This window comes from Athalia rosae, chromosome 7, assembly GCF_917208135.1.
Source record: "Athalia rosae chromosome 7, iyAthRosa1.1, whole genome shotgun sequence".
In the NCBI taxonomy this organism is placed as follows: domain Eukaryota; kingdom Metazoa; phylum Arthropoda; class Insecta; order Hymenoptera; family Athaliidae; genus Athalia; species Athalia rosae.
Window position 1 is genome coordinate 7,933,444 of NC_064032.1, and position 20,374 is coordinate 7,953,817.

The window sequence follows — 20,374 nt, forward strand, 5'->3', positions numbered from 1 at the left end:
GAAAACTGCTAATAGTTCTCGATCGTACGTGCTGTACCTTTTCGCTGTTTTAGACGACTTACGTGAGAAGAATGCGATGGGTGTCCACTAGGGTGATTAAGAGAAAAAAAATTTTTTTTTGCTTGCAAACAAGCTTAAAAGTTTCAATTCAATGTAAAAAGATGCCAGTTAAAAGTTGAGCCCTTAATATTAATATTAAGACTGTCCGCATCGCGTTTTTCTATTTCCCGTGGGAATAACATGGAAAAATTAATCTCTGCACTTTTTGAATTTTATTGCTAGTCTGTCATGTATTATAAAAAAGAGACTTTTACTTTTTTTTGTAGGGAATCGAACGCTCTACAAAAAAGGTTTCCTATAATTTTTTGAGAAACCTGATAGTTTACAAGTTCTTTAAGGCCGAAGTTAAATTTATCGAAAATTTTAAGGTTTTTGATGAATTCCAGCGAATTTGATGGTTTTATTGGAACAAATTACTCAAAAAATTCATGTTTATCTTAAATTTAGTTTCTTAGACAATTATTGCTAATAATTCTCGGTAGTTATCCAAAGAAAAATCGAATAGTTCAAAGATTTATTGTAAATTTTTTTAATGAAAATAAAAATCATGTTAAATTGTTTTTCTGTTCATCCAATAGTCTGTAAATGTTTTAAAAATTGATGTAGCTCATTTAAATTCCCAAAATTATGGGTGAAAAATGATTTCATTATTGATTGACCGATCAGAAAAAAAAATTTTGACGTTTCGTCGGTAACATATTTATTTCTCTGTTATAAATAGAGTAGTGGATAAAATAGTTTAGTTTGTTGATACTGGTAAAAATTTATGTTTGTTTTTCTCCGTGTATTGTTTTGTTGAAGTATTGGTTCCATCAGATATTGATAGTTATTTGGTTAATTTGACTTTTAATCTTATTTTTGTTCAATAAGAGCAATCCATTAACCATGGATTATTTAAGTGGTGTTATTGGTAACAATCTAATTGAAGATTTTGATAAACGTAAACTTCCTTCCGTACACGAGGTTATGTCATTATATCTTTATCATCAGAAAAATTTGAAAGCACAACGGAGAGAATGTCTTTTGATTACTATTAATAAAGTGAAAGAAAAGTGGTCACAAGCAGGAATTCCAACTTGTGGAACAGAATATGCAATAAAAAAACTTTCTGGCCTCTCAGATCAAGTGAAAAACTTACAAAAAAGTTCCAAGCGTAGACGGTCAAAGACACACAAGTAGAAAGAGTCAAATTTTGGTCATAAATTACAAAATTTATTCGACATTGCTCAATTCAATGTCGAAAGATTTATCAATGACGATTAAAAATTATTTTTGGCTGGCCAAAGATCAAAAAGTCGATTCGGATTAATCGATAATGCTTCAAAACCGGAAGAAATCGATGAAGATATGATTGTTGATTGTGCTGATACGTTTATAACATTTTTGATAGCTATTTCAAATTGAAATGATTATTTGTTTAATTTGAATTAATATTCATATTTTTAGATATAGGCGAGGTTGAAATTAATATGCTATTAACCGCACAAAAATCTGGGATTATTCAATCTGATTTATCAGCGACCACGTCTAGTCAAACATCAATTCCAGTATGTGACTTTGAAATGCCGGCGAGCCAACCTACGAAGATTGACATAATGACGCCTGAACTTGCTGGAGCACTTTATTGAGGAAAAATTAGTAATCGGAACGCTCTTTTCATATTAGCTGCTGCGTATAAGAGCGTAGGGATTGATATTTCCACCCTCAATCTTAGTTATAGTACACTTTATCGTGGCCGTAATAAGTTTCGTACGAACATCGTTGAAGATTTGAAAAAAGAATTTCGCACAGACGACCGTTATGTTGTGCATTGGGATGGTCAAGTTCTGTGCGATATTTCTGAAAAAAAATCTGTAGATCGCATTGCGATTCTTCTATCGGTTAATGGAGTTAATCAGCTTCTTGGAGTTCCAAAAGCTGACGGTGGAACAGCTCATCAACAAGCTTCAGCTGTTATTTCAACTTTAAATCACTGGAATGTAGCTCCATACGTAAAAGCAATGTGTTTTGACACGCCAGCTGTCAATACTGGTAAAGTTTATGCAATTAATAAATTACTCTAAAATTTTTATATTTAATCTTATTTATTGATTTGAATTTTTTCTTCACTTGTAGGTTTTCACAAAGGCACATGTGTTTTGATTGAAAAAGAGTTGAAAAGGGAGTTAGTATGGCTCCCATGCCGCCATCACGTAATGGAAATTGTTTTGCGAGGAGTCTTCGAAATATACTGGAGTACGACATCTGGTCCTAATGTACCGATATTTGGTCGTTTCAAAAATTCTTAGGACAAACTCGATCAGTCAAAGTACAAAAATGGGATGGAAGATGAAGCTGTCGCGGATATCTTAACGAATGAACGTGCCGAAACAGTCACATTCATTAACAATTGCTTACAGGTAAAACTTATTGACGAAACTTATTCATTCAACATAAGTAATTTATTGAATTTTATTTCAGATATCTCAACCACGAGACGATTATCGAGAATTGTTACTATTATCACTAGCTTTTCTCAACAGCTGATCAGGAGAAACATTCATTTTTAAGCGGCCTGGTGCCATGCATCATACGCGGTGGATGGCGAAAGCCATCTAAAGCTTGAAAATTGTTATGTTTCTGGAGAGGGGCCAACTCCCAAGGCTAAACAAGATGACGACGGTCATATTTGGCTTGCCGGATAAGACTGAAGTCATCCTGACTAGGCTGAGGCGCCTCAACGCCGGTCTTTAGACTGACCTCCGGCGGGTCTGGGACAGGAAGGACGGACCAAAATCCGTCCTTCTAATGCTGGGCGTGGACGCAAAGTCCAGGGACTGGTTGAGGGGGGCTGGCCTCATGGCCCACTATGGACTCGGAAGGGTGACCTTCAAGGAAACCCGACCGAGTACCGGCGAGGGACAGGGGGTCTCAGCGCCCACTGGCCAGGGTGTTGCGGTGGCCGGGACCAAGCAGACCGGGGGACCAAGTCCGCCGATATCTGCGGCTAGAGACCCCGGGAGCGAGGCCACGTCCGCCGCAAAAGCAAGTAGCGGGGGAGGGAAGGACCTCAAAAGCTCGTGGACTCAGGTCCTCAGACCAGGGCACACGAACCGAGGGGTACCGCCCTACAAAAAAGTAGAAGGGGGATCGAGCAGGCCTAAGGGGCGCCCGACTAGGGCCTGCGAGATAGGCAGAGCTGGCTGACGTGGCAGCGGGGGTCCAAAAGACTCTTGCTGTCGCTGCAGTAGGTTCTGCAGACACAGCACCCGGGGTAACACCTGACGCGGGGGCCCAGGGCACCGGGGGGGCAGGCGAGGCTCTGTAAACAGGGACTCACTTTTTCCCCCACCCACAGTGAAAGTACATCCGAATGGCAGGCAGTCCTATGACCGCAGGCAGGATTAACGTCGCGCAGATTAACTCGCAACACTGCAAAGTGGCCTCAGCTGTACATAGCAGGGACCTTGCAGCTGTACATAGCAGGGACCACAGACATATCACTCATACAAGAACCATGGGTATACAAAGGGCTTGTAAAGGGGTTGGAATCAAGGAACGGAGCAATTTTGTGCAGAATAGGGGGGCCAGGCGATCCGGGCCCCAGGGCGGCTATTTATATTAATAGTAGACACCAGGCACTTAAATTGAACCAGTTCTGCAACAGAGACCTGGTGATAGCATTACCAAGCTAAAGCTTGCCCGGGAAGGGACCACCGACATGGTGGTGGCATCAGCATACCTGCCCTATGCCTTGAAGGATCCACCACCTACGGTGGAACTCAAGGCGCTGGTAAGGTACTGCACAAGCGAAGGGCTCGAACTGCTGGTGGGGTGCGACGCAAACTCGCACCACACGGTATGGGGCAGCTCTAATACAAACAGGAGGGGAGTAGTTCTATTGGAGTACCTCACCCTGGAGCGGCTGGAAATTCTCAACAGGGGATCGAAGCCCACATTCATCAACTCCCTTAGGAGGGAGGTGATTGACCTAACTCTGTGCACCAGTAAGGTGGTACACATGACCAAAAACTGGAGGGTAAGGGAAGAAGACACTCTTTCCGACCATAGACGAATCTCCTTCTACATAGACGGGGACGCGGCATGGGAACCGACGGTAATGTACAGGAACTCCAGGGCAACCGACTGGACCTCCTACAGGGTGGAGCTAGCAAAGGGACTCGGGGGCCCTTGCTGCAAAATAAGAACGATAGGCATGGTTGAGGGCGCAGTAGGTACCCTACAGACCGCCATTAACCAGGCTTACGAAGCAGCGTGCCCAACAAGGCAGCGGAAATGCAGCAGAAATGCAGCAGAAAGGTGACCTGGTGGAATAAGGAGCTGGGTCAACTAAGGACCAGATCCCGAAAACCACTTAACAGGGCCCTGAAGACAGATACAGACTTGGACTGGGAAGCTTACAAAGCTACTTAGAAGACGTACAAGAAAAAGAATCAAAAGTCAAAGGAGGAGGACTAGAAGGATTTCTGCAGGGAGACCGAGAACCTGTCACTGGTAGCTAGGCTTCGCAAGGTATTCACCTCCGGCCCGCCAATCAAGCTGGACGGGCTAACCCTGCCAAATGGCAGAACAGCCGAAAACCAGACAGAAATCCTAAGCCACATGCTGGAAACCCACTTACCCGGGTCGCTGCCGACCGGCGGGGGACTGCCCATAAGGGCGGGCCCAACTCGTGCCGGGCGCGGAACGATGGACTGGAAAACAGCTGCGAAGATTGTGACACCAGACAGAACCAAATGGGCGATTGATACTTCGATCCTTCTGCCTGTCTCGGCCTCCCATTTTACTTGTTTGTATTTTCTGGATTTTGTCTGTCTCCGGCATCGCGGATCGTACCTCGGTCTTTCTGCCTGTCCAGCTTACACGATTCATATTTCTGAGTAGATCCACATAAATAAAGTCCTTAACTTCGAGTTAATAGTTGCGATCAAGAGGTTTGATAAAAAATCCCTCAATCGGTAAAAAGGGGTATAGCCACAAATAAGGGTGATTAACAGCATCGCGAACAGAGCTTCGGCCTCTCTGCCTGTCTAGTTCTTCCCCCACACCTAGATTGATAAATCCTAGGAAATTAATCCAAATATTATATCCAAAATATTCTCGTTCCTTCAAAGAATAGTCCTCATCAAATTTAGTTATACTGTTCAAAACTTGATTATTTTTCCTTGATGAAAATAAATATCGTTGTTCAATCCTTTCTTCCTACGTGTTTCTGGTTCCTAATTTATTCAGTTCACCCAGGATGTATTTCCAAACGCCCTGAGATCCAGAGTTTCTATTCCATTGAATTTTATCAATCGTTAAAACGATTTGGCGCCCAACATATAAGATAAAAAAGTCTAAGCTCAACGGTAGGAGGGTAGCGCAATATTGAGACGGTTCGCAATAGACCTAAAAATACTCGGAATATAATTTTCTGAAGATGTTTAGCTCATCATCTCGCTATGACTATTGTGTACAAAATACGATTCTTCTTTTGTGTCTTCTGTTATAATCAAATATCATTTCAGTGACCCAACTTACCTGTACCTGTCAGGAGTCGCGAGAAGCCATAGAACTGCTAGCGACTGCTTTTAGGACCAACAGGTTGTCGACCACCTAAACAATCACTTTGAAAACTTGGACCCACTTGCCTGAGTAGTCAGTCGGAAGCTCTTCGTGTTAGACGAGAATGGCTTTGAAATTCTTTGTCATTTGAATTTCCAATTGTTATTTCTATGAAATCACGAATTTTAGTCGAAATGTTGCGCACATTGTTCACATTCACTCTCAAACGGTTGATGTATGCATGAACGAGATCATTTTCATCTTCATTATCACTAAAGTTGGCACCCAAAACAACTTCGTTTATTAATTTCACCCAGCCATACTCAGCAAAGCTTGTCTATCAATAATGAATTGCTAATATGAAAAATCAACAACGACCGATAATGAAAAAACCAGTATCTCACTAGAATTTATTAGGGTTAGGTTGAGCTTAACGTGTAGTTGTATTAACATACAATTTTCATACGATTCTCATACGATCGCCGAACCGTTCGGAATGACGCCAGTCGCTAAAACATGACGTCATTATCTCCGTGCGTCGTCACCCGGGCGTAATGAATCTATTCGGAACGCAGTCCAGTAGTTACGTACGTACCTTTGTTAGCTATTGCTGCAGAGATGTTAGATATGATTGCACAATACACCGAAAAATTAACCTGTATAAGGAAGAACCGCTAATTCCCAATATCGTCTGTGACCTGGTCTTTTCAATCATCGATTACCCAACCCAACAACATTGATGAAATAATCGTCGTCGACGTCAACGTCGCCGTGAGATTATGGCGAGAATATTTCGGTTTACAATCCTCCCTTGCTCGATTATCAGTCTTTTATGTCGAAGAATGTTTTTTTTTCAGTTTTACGTGCCAACCAATGACCATATATTTGTATGATATGGAAGAATACCGGCGTTATGGATTCATCGCGTGCACTTATGTTTTTTAACATTTATCCCGTCAGATATTTGAGCTAGCTGCTGCTATTAGTTGTCGAAACTACCAAGATTACCAACTCATAATATTTAACTCACTTCCATTTCAGTAGTGTAGCAATGTTGCATTTCTAATTTGGGCCAACTTCAACATCTTGTCTTGAAATCAGGGAATTTAAAGTCTAGCCTGGACCAAACACAAGTGACACAATTCCCGACAATTGATTGTCAGTGTTCACGACCGCTCCGAAATAGAGCGCTTGATCAAAAAATATTGTATTTCACCCGGTGCCGGTGAAATACAAAGCTGTACCGTTTTGTGAAATTTATCAGAGTGCCGATTCCGACACCACATTCTCGATTATTGCAATCACCTGATTGATCAAAATTCCATGTATTATCGCGCGACCCATTTTGTGAATTGAATATACGGGCCAACGCCCAGTGAAAGGAATTATTGTTCCATGATGTACGGTAAACTCAGCCCCTCTGCCCAACCATATCGTACCGAGCTAATTTAGTTGACGCCCGTCGAAAAGATCTCTTCAAAATCGGTCCTTGGTCTCAATTTCGTCTTGTTAACTGTAGTGTGACTCACCAGCGTCTGGCGCTCAAACCGAGCGAATTCGTTATAATCTAGTTTATCGTGTCGAATACCAAGAGAGACGGCACCGTGTAGTAGCGACGAGTCTGTCGAGCTCTGCCGTTACTTGTCAACGAGGAAAATTATACGTGACATTATGTAGGCATGATGTGAGAATAGGATGCCGAATACAACGTTCGACTGCTTGTGAGAGGAAGACAGACAATCAAGCTGTCAATCATACAGCAATATTTTTACGGCACGATGTTCATACGGGAGCGCTGCTGAATGTTGCAACTGCCGGAACTGGTGTATTGCACCGCCGAACAAGGCGCGGTGGTCGCAGCAAAGGCTAACCAGACAGCAATTTGTGTGTAGTCGGGGTGTCGACCTCAAGTCTTACGCGCGATGTTTCGATAGTGGGAGCCGGCCGGTACCTTGGCCCTCTAGCGGCGTTTGTGGTACTGGCCGGTGCTGAGACAAAGCGTGGCTTCGTTACAAGTTAGTATATGAGAAAGAATTAAACTTACAAGCTTTCCATGTATGTCAGTATTTAGCTTCACCAGAATATTTGGTTTGTAAATTTATCGACTCAATTATTGGCAAGTCTTCATTCGTTTTGTTGCGGTTAGTCCGGGTCGAGCCGGGCTCTTCGCAGTATATGATTTGCTCAAAGCAATAGCTCACCGACAACAAATTATTCTGTGGGACAATCCGACAATATCACATTTTGATTTGAAATGTCAGAACACCGGAAATGATCGTATCTATGGAGGGAAAGAATAAATGATATAATTATGAAACAATAGTATATCAGCGATGATGATGTTGACCATTGAAGACCCAAAATCATATTTTGGTAATGTTTGAGAATAATGAGTTCAATTATCGATATTTCTATTTTCCCGTACTTTCGAAATCCAACATTCATATTTTCATAACTGATGGTGAGTGCTTCGCCAAGCTTGGATAATCATGGCAGATATTCTGAATATTTTACAGCGATGGATAAATATCAGTTTGCACAAAGTTTCTGAACAGTTTGAATGCGATTTCTCTTTCTTCGCGATACTACCTTCGCTTTATGTTGTACTAAAGTATCTCAAAATGCTCCTCGAAATTCCTAACGGCATCGTGATTCATCGGTAAAATTCAAGATCATTCGATATAACCAACTATAAAAAAATTGATGCTTCCATTTCTCGTCCACTTACCGAGTTTTTCGTCAACTTTTTTCATCGCTTGAATTGAGGTGTCGTCTTTCCTTTGGGTTTTGGTCGAACGGTCCCTTCTTCACTGAATGATGAATCATTGAGGCCATCAAGCCAACTATCTTCAATACCACGGGTAGCAGAGGAATTTTTATCGTGGAACCGATCAGAGAAAACTGCTGTCGAGTAAACATTCAGTATGAAATCAGAACATAATAGCAAATGAATGTTTGATTTGGTCAAGGTCATTACATTTATCCACAGCGAAGCTGAACTTACAACGCAACTCGGGGTTTTTTTGTGAGTGGAAATGAACTTTTTGAGCATTTCCAGTTTGTGGACGGCTGACGTTCGTTCTTTTCGGTTTGAAATCCTAATTTCTATTTTCACTGATGCTGTCATCATAGATATCTTGAACTAGATCGGACAAGTTGCGAAAAGTCAGAGTCATACGGTTGTATGTGACAAAATAAAAGCGCCAGCCTAGGGCACCATCTGCATTTTATAGTAAAACAGGGTCTTGATCGGTAACGTGAGAATTGGCGGCCAACTGCATGACCAATGTGTAGGTATGATCATCAAATTCATTCACCGGACGAAAATATCACGTGGCCAAATTACGTATATACACGGTGACGCAATATAAAATGTAATCCACTCGGACGATCTAAGATGAAGTGCAATCACCCGACGAGCTGCTCGTACCACTTGAATGATTTGAGCACAAATCGATCATATCGATATTATGGATATATTGAATATGATATCAGATATCATCACAGATACATTTGCATGCGTGATTATATGTAGGCGAAATTGTTCATTGAGTATTTAATGTAATTAGTCAGCTGACAGTCTTTGGAAGAATAGTAGTTTATGGTAACTCATCTATGGTATTCCTAGGGTATTCCCATCATATTTCTATGATATTTGATCGCGTTGCATAAATATAGGTAGTGTTCGCGTTATTTTCGTTTTTCATGAAAATTTGACCGCCAGAATCTAAGAAAAGAAATAGCTGTAGATTGATGTATTCGTTCGGCAGATTAGAAAAAAATGCGAGCCAAACTCGCGTGGGACGGATTCTGCATCTATTTCGTTTTTCGTGAAATCATGGAATTATAGTTTTTTCGATTTCTTCCAAACCATATATATTCCATGATCATGATGAAATATATGTAATAGTTAATTCTAGGGATGTGAATGCAGGTAATTAGAGGTTATGTGTTGCTCTGAAAAACAAAAAAACGACAATAAAAGTCAATTCCTGCTAGGTATTCAATTAATCCTATCTCCTTTCTATCACATTTACTTTCTATAAATTTTGCACGTGCTCTCTATTCGTGCCCTACTTATTTCTCGAGTCGCTATGTATCCACTTATCTATCGGGTCGAGTATTTATCGACCGATCAGTTCAAATTAAAGGAATGTATTTCCTTTACATCGTATTTGATAGTCTCTCTAGGACTTCGTAGGGTCCAATTCGTATTTCGTCCAGTTTTCTTCCGTTGAGCTTGTTACCATTTTGTACGTAAACCATATCTCCCACGCTGATTTCTGATTGTTTTCTGTTTTTATCAAACATAAGTTTGTTGTAGTTATGTGATTTGACAGTGTTTTCTAATGCGATAGCTTTATCTCTCAACCAGTCTGATTCTTTTTTCTTTGTATACTTTAATTCGCTAGGTAATACTGAGACGTCTGATCCATCTAGTAGGTACTTTGGGGAAAAACTTGTAACTGTATGTTCTGTCTCGTTATATCTTTTTACACATTCTTGTGCTCTAGAGGTCCAGGCTTTTTTGTTTTTTGTTTCATTCAATTTACACCGGATTGTATTGACCAGAGTCTGGTTCAACCTTTCATTAAGACCATTTAAAAATGGTGTATCTACCGCTGTAAAAACCATTTGTATATTTTTTTCGTCCAAAAAATTCTTAAATTCTCTAGAATTGATTCCTGGGTATTGATCTGCAAGGATCATACCGATTTTTTGCAGTGATGGCACTTGTGACACGAGTTTTATAAAATCATTTGCATTCTGGCTTTTCGATGTTAGGATATATGCGTATCTAGTGAAGTGGTCTACCAGGAGGTGTAAATATTTTTCAGTTGAACGTGAGCCACCAAATTCTCCGATTGTGTCCAAGGACATTATCTCAAAACTCTCCGTGGCCGGGCCTAGGTGTGATAGTAGTCCTATTTTATTCTGTCCTTTAGACTTGTTTTTGATGCATATTGAGCAATTTTTACAGATCTCTGCTATGTTTTTTGATAGATTCTTTGCTGTGTAAAATGAGTTAATTTTTTTCTGCGTTTGATTTATTCCTATGTGTCGCATTTCCATATGTACTTTCCTGATAAATTTCTTGCTAAATTCTTCTGATAAAATAATTTTATCTCTATCTCTGATTCTTTTGTAGAATACATTGTTTTTCTTTACCAGAGTGTCTTTCTTCCGTTGTAATGTTTCATTTTCCTCTCGATCTAGTATTATATCCTCCAATTTTATCATATTCACTGTTTTTAGAATTCCCTCTTCATTTGCGGTCGCTTCTAGTACTGGATTTCTGCTGAGACAATCTGCTTCCAAGTTTGTTTTACCTGGTGCATATATAATCTGAAAATCATATAGTGATAAATAGTAACTTAAATCTCCTAGTTCTTCATCTGTCCTTGCTTTGATATTTAAGTTTTCTAGAGGTTTATGGTCAGTGTACACAGTAAACGGTATTCCGGTGAGCCAGTATTGCCAGTATTTAACAGCCTCTTTTATTGCTTTACATTCTATATATGTTGCTTTTTTCTTCTGATCCGCTTCGCTCAATTTTTTTGAAAAGTAGGCTGCCGTTTTTTCCGTTCCGTCGGGTTGTACTTGTTTGAGTACAGCCGCATAACCTTGTAACGATGCGTCTGTGTAGATGTTCATTTTCAGATTTGGGTCGAATATTGCTAGAGCTGGTTGAGTGCATAGTATCTTTTTTATTTCTTCAAATGATGCCTCGCATTCTCGGGTCCAGGTGAAATTTTGATTTTTCCTCAGTAAATTATGTAATGGTTCAAGTATGATTGTACGTTTTGGTATATATTCATTGTAAAAATTTATTTTTCCCAAGAATTGTCTGATATTCTTTTGTGTTACTGGAACCGGGAATTTGTTTATTGCAATCAAATTATCATTAACTGGTCTGACTGTGTTATCATTTCGTATTGAGTGACCTCAGTATTTTACTTCATTTGCGGCGAATGTGCATTTTGTGAACTTTCGTCTGAAACCTTCTTTCTTTATTGCTTCAAATAATAGTGTTAGATGTTTAATGTGTTCGGAAAAAGTTTTCGAAAACACTAGAATGTCATCTATGTAGTTGACCACGAAATTTTTTCAAGTTATATTTTCGAATTATATTACTAAGTATTCTTTGGAAAATTGCTGGGGAGGTTTTTAGTCCGAATGGGAGACACGTCCATTGATAGTGTCCTTCCTGTGTTACAAATCCGTTCTTAAATCTGTCTCCAATTCTCAATAGAATAGACCAAAAAGCTGAGTTTATATCTAATGTAGAAAAATACTTACAATTTCGCGTTTTCATTACCAAGTCTTCAATTAACGGGAAGGGTTGAGCTTGAGGTATGACTATCTTGTTTAGGTCCCGGAAATCTATACAAAGACGTGATTTTCGATTTTCATCTTTTTTATAAGCCAGAGTCACTGGGGCTGCGAACGGGCTGTATGATTCTTCTATCAATTCCATTTGTAGTAGTTTTGCTACTTGTTCTTCTATTTCTCTTCGATCTTCTATGTTGCATTTATAAGGTCTCTTGCTACAGTACTTATCAACTGATAAATCAATACGTGCTTCATACTTTTTTACCTTACACACGACATATTTATGTTTCGCAAATATCTCTTTATATTCATCCATTAGTGCCATTATTTCATCTCTCTGTGGATCGTGTAAATGATCAACCTTTGCTTGGAAGTTTTTTTCTTCGATATGTTCATTAAAGTTAACTGACATACTTGTGTGTGTAGGATTGATAGCACAAGATCCTTTTTTTCTTTCTGGGTTGACTCTTTTCTGAGTTATTGTTAGGTCTTCCTCTTGAGTTAGACCAAATTGTTTTATTAAATCTAGTCCTATTAGGACATCATATTCTAAATTTTCTTCGTCGATAAGGTGTATATCAACATTTTCTTCCATTTCTAGTATTTTCATTTTAATGTTTATTAATCCTTTTATCTTTTTCACACCATTAATCGTTTTCAATCCAATGCGCTTTTTTTCATTCAGATCATTGTTTTTAATTTTTATTACTTTTGAGTTAATAAGTGAAACATTTGAACCAGAATCATATATTCCGGAAACTTTCAATGAATCATTTATAAGTAGGTTTACTTTGATTAATGATGTATAATGATGTATTCGTTTTTTGGATCTTCGTCTACTAGATCAGTTTCTATTATTGAATTATTTAATCTTTTATTAAAGTATGTTTTTTCTGTTACCTCTTCTTTTTTTGCAAACCAACTCGCATCTACAGGATGATACCGTTCTCCTTTCTGCAGTGTCTTACAAATATTACATGGTTGTTTTATCTTCTCTCTTCCTTTTTGGTCAGAAATCACAGTTTTTACTTTCTTGAAATTTGTCTTCTTAGTCAGCGATTCGTATTTGCTCAATTCATTAAACAAATCTTCGGTTTCTTTTAGACTTTCTGTTCGGTCCCACATGGGATAGCTGTAGTATACAGGGTGGGGCAATAACTATTACCACCTCAAATATCTTCGAAACTAAAAGTTGAAGCGGAAAATTCTTCCCATAAAAGTTATTCAGTATTGAGGGGGACGTTGTATAGAGACACCGATTTTTTCGTAAGTGGAGGCGCTCAGGAGATATCAAGGTCATCTCCACTTTTTTAAATGGACTCATATGTTTTTGGTCCCATAGCGTGATAGCGGCTTTTGGGACGAATTCAACGACCTATAACACAAGGTCGTTTAAGGTCGTACGAGATCGTTAGTCCATCAGTCTTACCTTACAAGATATGCTCAAAATGATGGCCATTAGCGTCCATGCAATATTGTAGCCTTCTAATTGCTGACTCGGTCGCACTTCTTATAATGTCTGCATTTATTGCGGCACATGCTGCAATAATTTGTTGTTCCATATTTTCACGCGTAGTTGGTACTTCTTTATAAACAATATTTTTCAAGTACCCCCACAAAAAAAAGTCAAGAGATGTCAGATCTGGGGAACGAGCTGGCCACTGTACAGGTTCTCCACGTCCAATACAACGATTTGTAAATCTTCTATGCAGCTCGTTTCTGGCGATCAATGAATAATGCGCTGGACATCCATCGTGTTGATACCACATTGATTGTCGTGTACGTAAAGGTAACTCTTCCAGCAAAGGGCCTAATGTATCTCTGATGAAAGCGGAGTAGACATTGTCATTAAGATTTCCGTCGATGAAGTAAGGGCCAATTATTTTATTTCCTATAATGCCACACCATACGTTCAGAGACCATTGTCTCTGGTGTTCGATTTGCCGTAACCAATGTGGATTCTCTGGTGATCAGTAATGCATGTTGTGCAAAATAACATTCCCGTGATTCGTAAATGTTGCTTCATCAGTGAATAATACGGAGTGAAAAAACAAATCGTTATCCGCAATCTGACGCTGAGCCCATTGACAAAATTCAACGCGATTTGCAAAGTCTGCACCATGTAATTCTTGGTGCAGACTGAGATGGTACGGATGGAACTTGTGCCTATGAAGAATACGAAGTACGCTTCTCCTACTTATACCAGATTCACGTTCAATTTGACGAGAACCGATGTGAGGATTTCGAGCTACAGCCGCAAGTACACCGATTTCATGTTCTTTGTTCGTTGCTCTCTTACGGCGTTCTGTTCAACAGGCTTGTAAACTTCCAGTTTGCCTCAACTTATTACATAGATTATCGAATATCTTACGCGTAGGGTGTAAACGATGCGGATATCGTTCAGCGTACACTGCTTTAGCTCTTAAGGAATTTTTATTACATTCTCCATAAATGAGAATCATATCAACCATCTCTTCAAACGGATACATTGTGCATAAGCAACTGTTTCAACGATACTGGTCTATTTTGTGTATTCATAGAAATTACAAACTACTTTTCGGGTATGTTTATGACTTCACAATAATGGTACGCATACAACGCAATGTACTGTGGTGGTAAACATTGTAGTACGAATAGCGCCATGGCTGCCAAGTATCTACGCATTATTTGTTTCATTCCTAGGGTGAGAATGATGAATGGATGATTTTGTACGACCTTGAACGACCTTGTGTTATAGGTCGTTGAATTCGGCCCAGAAGCCGCTATCACGCTATGGGACCAAAAACATACGAGTCCATTTAAAAAAGTGGAGATGACCTTGATATCTCCTGAGCGCCTCCACTTACAAAAACATCGGTGTCTCTATACAACGTCCCCCTCAATACTGAATAACTTTTATGGAAAGAATTTTCCGTTTCAACATTTAGTTTCGAAGATATTTGAGGTGATAATAGTTATTGCCCCACCCTGTATATACTCATAAATATAATTATTTTTTAAATGTCGGACTGACTCATGGAATGTTTCATTTCTTGAGGGGAGGCAATCCCAGGCCAAGTCTGACCCTTCGGAATTTCCAGTGCGGTCATAAACCCACTTTAGTTGTTAGTGACAATAACCATGCCTGGAAAAGCTAGCGAAAAACCCCAGGCTAGGATGTGTTCTGCGTCACTTGATTGTTCACGCATTTGGGACTTTCTAACGTCCCAATGTTAAGAACTTCAAGTGGTGGCCAGACGCATCGGTCCCTTGGCTGATCGCTAAGGGTTCCATACGTGTGCCGCGCAAGGGCGGGTCTTCTGCCCCTCAGGGAACTGCGCATGGAGGTGTCTGGCATTGCCTCCCACCCTCTGGGTTCGGTCCAAGACATAACCTTAGCATAGGTCAAAAAAGGACACTTTTGACCAGTCGTCTTCGTCGAGTATCCGCTGAGGTAAACGTACACCCGGGTAATGACGCGATTCACTAAGTACACTTATACTTTTTTATACAATAATATTTGATTGAGTTACTTTGCTTGGTTTAAATCATTCAAATTCTTATATCATTCGGTTAATAGGTCTACTTGTACCTCTTAATCAATACACTCGATCCACTTGTATCGTTGTATACTCGCTTCATTTTTACCTTTGTAAGCATATGTGATCAGATTTAAATAAATTACTTTGTCAATCAAATTCTTGATTGTATCCACACACTGAGAAAATACAAGCGATTCAGGAGAACCTACTCGTGCTAACACATACAAAACACTTTCTCTTCCAATCCTATTAAGTATGTGGTTTGGTAAGCCTACTCCAATGAGATTAATAATCGTTCCTGTATCCATGGAATTTCTTATCTCTAACAAAAGATTTTCCTTCTTTATAGCGTAATCTAATAAACTACCGTCTATATATTTAAAGGCGAATGCATATGTGACTGAATTCCATCCTCTATTGACAAATGTTTCACAAAATTTTCTTTTCCATAAATTCCAGTCATCTCCAACTGTGTTTTTCAATGTTATGGAGGTGTACCAGTCTAATCCACTCTTATCGAGAAGGTATCTGAGCATTTCTATAATTTTTTTGTCCTCTGTGATTTTGAACTGTTCACATTCTTTTTCAAATGACTCTATCCACTGACTAGCATTTGGATTCTTACTTGTGTATTGTTCAATACAAAATTTTTCTGATAACTTCTTCAAGTTTTGTTGACTAGAATCTTTTTCAATCAGTTTCTGCAGAATCTGAGTCAGTGTAGCATCATCAGCAGTGAGTTCATGAGGGGTCTTCTCTACTTCTTCAAGGATGGTGACAGTGAAGTACATATTTCCATCATCATCTATGTATGCATTTCTTATTTCGTCGTTTAGCGTTATCCACGCTGTTCTTTTTTGGTGCCTTTTCTTGAAAGAATTCTTTATCTTTGCAAATACTGCTGTCTTCATTATCTATTTGTGTAAAGCTATAGTTTGTAGTTCTCCTGGGACGCTAAAAGTTTGGTTATTTTCTGTAGTGATCGAGTTTACACATAGCGTGTTAGATTTTCCATCTGATGACGGTTTAGCGACAAACTCGAATTGCAACTTAGTATCTATCCTGTTTTTGTGTGACAAGACTGTCGTTTTGTAATAGTTAATTCTGGGGATGTGAATGCAGGTAATTAGAGGTTATGTGTTAATCTGAAAAACAAAGAAACGACAATAAAAGTCAATTCCTGCTAGGTATTCAATTAATCCTATCTCCCTTCTATCACATTTACTTTCTATGAATTTTGCACGTGCTCTCTATTCGTGCCCTACTTATTTCTCGAGTCGCTATGTATCCACTTATCTATCGGGTCGAGTATTTATCGACCGATCAGATCAAATTAAAGGAATGTATTTCCCTTACATACCAAGAGTTCCATACGAAAGTGGCCACTCCATACGCCTGACTAGCGACAACTTATCTTGCGCTTACCAACACACGAATTTTTCACGTGCGTGAACCTCCGTTGGTATCAGCAGTTAGGAGCGTGCGAAAAATCTGAAAATTGGGATCTTGCCAGGACCCCTGAAGCAGCTGCTGGCACCTCGCGGAGCATTTGCTCTCGCTTTTGAATCCAGCAAACAAATAGTCCAAGCGTCGCAAAGGTTGCATTCACATTCGCAGGAAAGATTGAGTCCAAATTATTAACAACATTTCCGAACCACTGGAATTATTCGGATGCGGAAATTTATGTGACGTTTATCTGTTGTGCCACATAATGCATCTGAAAAAACCAAAATTTTCTATTTTGCAACTGACCTCTCTAACTTGATTCCCCAGAAGCGGAATTCGCTTATTCGAGCTATACGTTTATAAATGGGTCATCCAACTCTACATACATGCCTACCGAAAAAAATGTTCCATCTGTGACGGACAGACGAACATGGAAGTGATCCTATAAGCAGAAATATATGATATTGCTAGAAATGGCTCTTCAGCATAGATCTCAGACATATTTTTGTGGGGAATTGACGCCTTTCATGACCTTAAAAGAAAGGTATCCATCATTTTTTGATAAGTCTACAGGTTCGAAAGTGATGGAAGGTCCAAGTAGAATTCAGGGTACGTTTAATAAATAAAATTCAGTCGAGGTTGAATACAAAAAGGCCACAAATCTCTTTTGAGATACAAACTTATTCTATTGAAGCAGCGGATCCTGAAGTATGAATACAGACAATGAGTGATATCTCGATTAATGAGAGATTCTACTTGTCGGTATAATACAATGGGGTCCATCAATTTCATGCGGCAGGGACGATAAACGCCAGTTTGCCGAATCTGGAAGTCATAACTTTGAATTAGTAATAATCGCATGTTTCATAATCATTGCATCGATATTAGAAAACGAAGTCCTGCCGTAAGACTGGAATTTGCATCCATCGGAACACTTTGTATCCCATTAAATCCTAGATTGAATAGTAAGCGGTACGCTACACTCGATACACATTTACGATTGCCTGACACTTCATGATTATCCCCAGATCAAAGGCAAACGCAAGTCGATTGCACGCACAATCTGTATACTAATTCGTAGGTAAAAAACATGAAAAATTGTACCAGGAATTTCATGTGTGAAACTCGAGTAAAATGGAGTCCACTTTTTCCGGTCTTCCCTGGTTTTTTCGCTTGCGACGTGCAAAAAGTCTTCGAGTTGCAAGATGACGGCAGACCAACCAAATACTGAGAACCATTGTTACAGTGAACGGTGTAATAAACCGATCACATAACATGAGATGAACGTGCGTCGGTCAACAATGTCCCAATCCTACCTGAGAGAACAAGAAGAACTATTTCTAACAAAATAGCCATACCACAAGAAGTTCGGAATTTGAATAACTCCGAATGGATCGTTATCACACTAAATGCTTTCTTATTAGGAAAGTGTAAGTCGACCGACTTTTTTATACCGCGAAGTCACTCGAGAACTTCTGCCGAATTCACAGCTCTGTTTTACACATGGATATTAATCCCTGCAATATAACTGCACGAGCAGCTCACCCTGAACTCTCGGTAGCATCGGGACGGCTATGAATTCAACGTTCCCTTTTCACATACATATAATTATGTAATAGTAGTAAGTTATTAATATCTTCGTATTGATATGAAATTATGTGATAATAATAATATTAGGATAAGTGCAGATTAATGATATACCGATATCACGTAATCAATTTCGAAAAAATGGCAACTCCACGGTACTTTTTTGGAACACGTTTATCTCACAATACCCAGAAAACCCATCGGCACTTTGTACTCATTATGGTTCTCCAAGTGATGCTATGGTAATGTTGTGTGGATATATTTACTCTGCCCGTCAATATTACAATATTTACAACGTGAACATCAAAAACGACAATGCTGATCACGATGAACAAGCCGTAATCGACAGAGTTATTTGAATCACGTAACAAGTATCTGTATCACAAGTACGTACTGCCATCGACTACGTGTACTTGACAACAGTGATAAGAAATCGTGTCAACCTTAGGTCTAGAGGATATTTTGCATCTTTCTGGCTGGCTTGTGGGCATTTTGTTTCGCCACAGTTGCACGACGGTTTTCTAGGCTTTTCAATTCAGCAGCCCGGTTGTCAAGCTGACAATGATGTTGAAGTTTTACCCTTAACATAAACCGTACAGCGAAGATCCTATGGCCGTTGCACGGATCAGATTCGTCGAACCACTGCGGGTCAATTTTGGTCAATTATGATACCTGTCAGTTGGTCTTTTTAATGACGTAACTAGATACGTGTTGTCACTCACGTATTCTCGGCATACCGTATACCTTTCATTAGAATTGACCGTATCGGATACCTTTTTGGCCATCATATCTCGACAGCGGTCACAGGGGTGCACCTTGGACAACTTGTTTACCGTATAGCCGGCGAAGAAGGCTATAGCGTTAGCCTTGTACGATCCTGGTCTTACAGGAGCTGCGGTGGGTTGGAACATGCGTAACTGCGTCGCCAAGTCGAGGTCGTCATCGTCCTCAACGTCGCTGTCACTGTCGCTTTCGCTCCGTGCATCGAGAGGTTCGTCGTTTTCGTCGTCAACAACTGGTGCAAATTCCCCATCTTCGGAGAATTCGACGGCACTTACACCGGCTTCGTATTGCTGATCCGTAAGATCACCAGCGAGCTGCGGTTCATGGGTCGAAATTGCAACAGCCAAGTATGGCAGGTCAGCGCAGATGACATTACCCCGCTTCGAGGAAATAATGTTGCGGACCGATATCAAGTGACGTGCGGTGGGTCGGAACATTCTGCACGTTGGGTTTGGATTGAAGCCACCACGTTCTCGGAATCTGGAGAAGAGTTGTTCCACCGAATCTTGGTTACATAATGCTGTACGTAACTTGTATCCTGGGAACTGCTCTCGCAGCCGGCGATGAAGCATGAGAATACCGCGAACTGTTTGCACTATTTCTACGGATGATACAAGTCGCTTTCATCTGCCCTCAATGCACACTTTCATGTACAGCGCCCAAGATAGAAAATCTACGAGTATATCCTACACCTGCGGGTTCGCCTCGCTCAAAGGTCTCTTTGCGGGGTCTCATCGAAGATGCTCGGACTGTTGCAAGCATCTATGATTTCGTCCATACTTTGGCAAAATCTTGCGGAATCAGAAATTGTTTTTAATCTCACAGCTTCCGAATGATGCGCCAATTCCATCGCAGAAGCGAACCGCTTGCTGAAAACCTGAAAAGCTCGAAAGACATCTATACGTTCGGAAGCGTTAGGCCACATGTGAGCTTCCGTAATATGACCTCAAAGATAAGACGTTGCGCATCCAAAATCGCAACGGAATGTATTAGTGAAATTGGAATGAACAGCAACCTTATCTGCTGCAGTGATCTTACCCCACTCACCAACCAATCCTAGAACGTTCTTTACCGCGTGCGGTGAGTCGAAAAGCGCG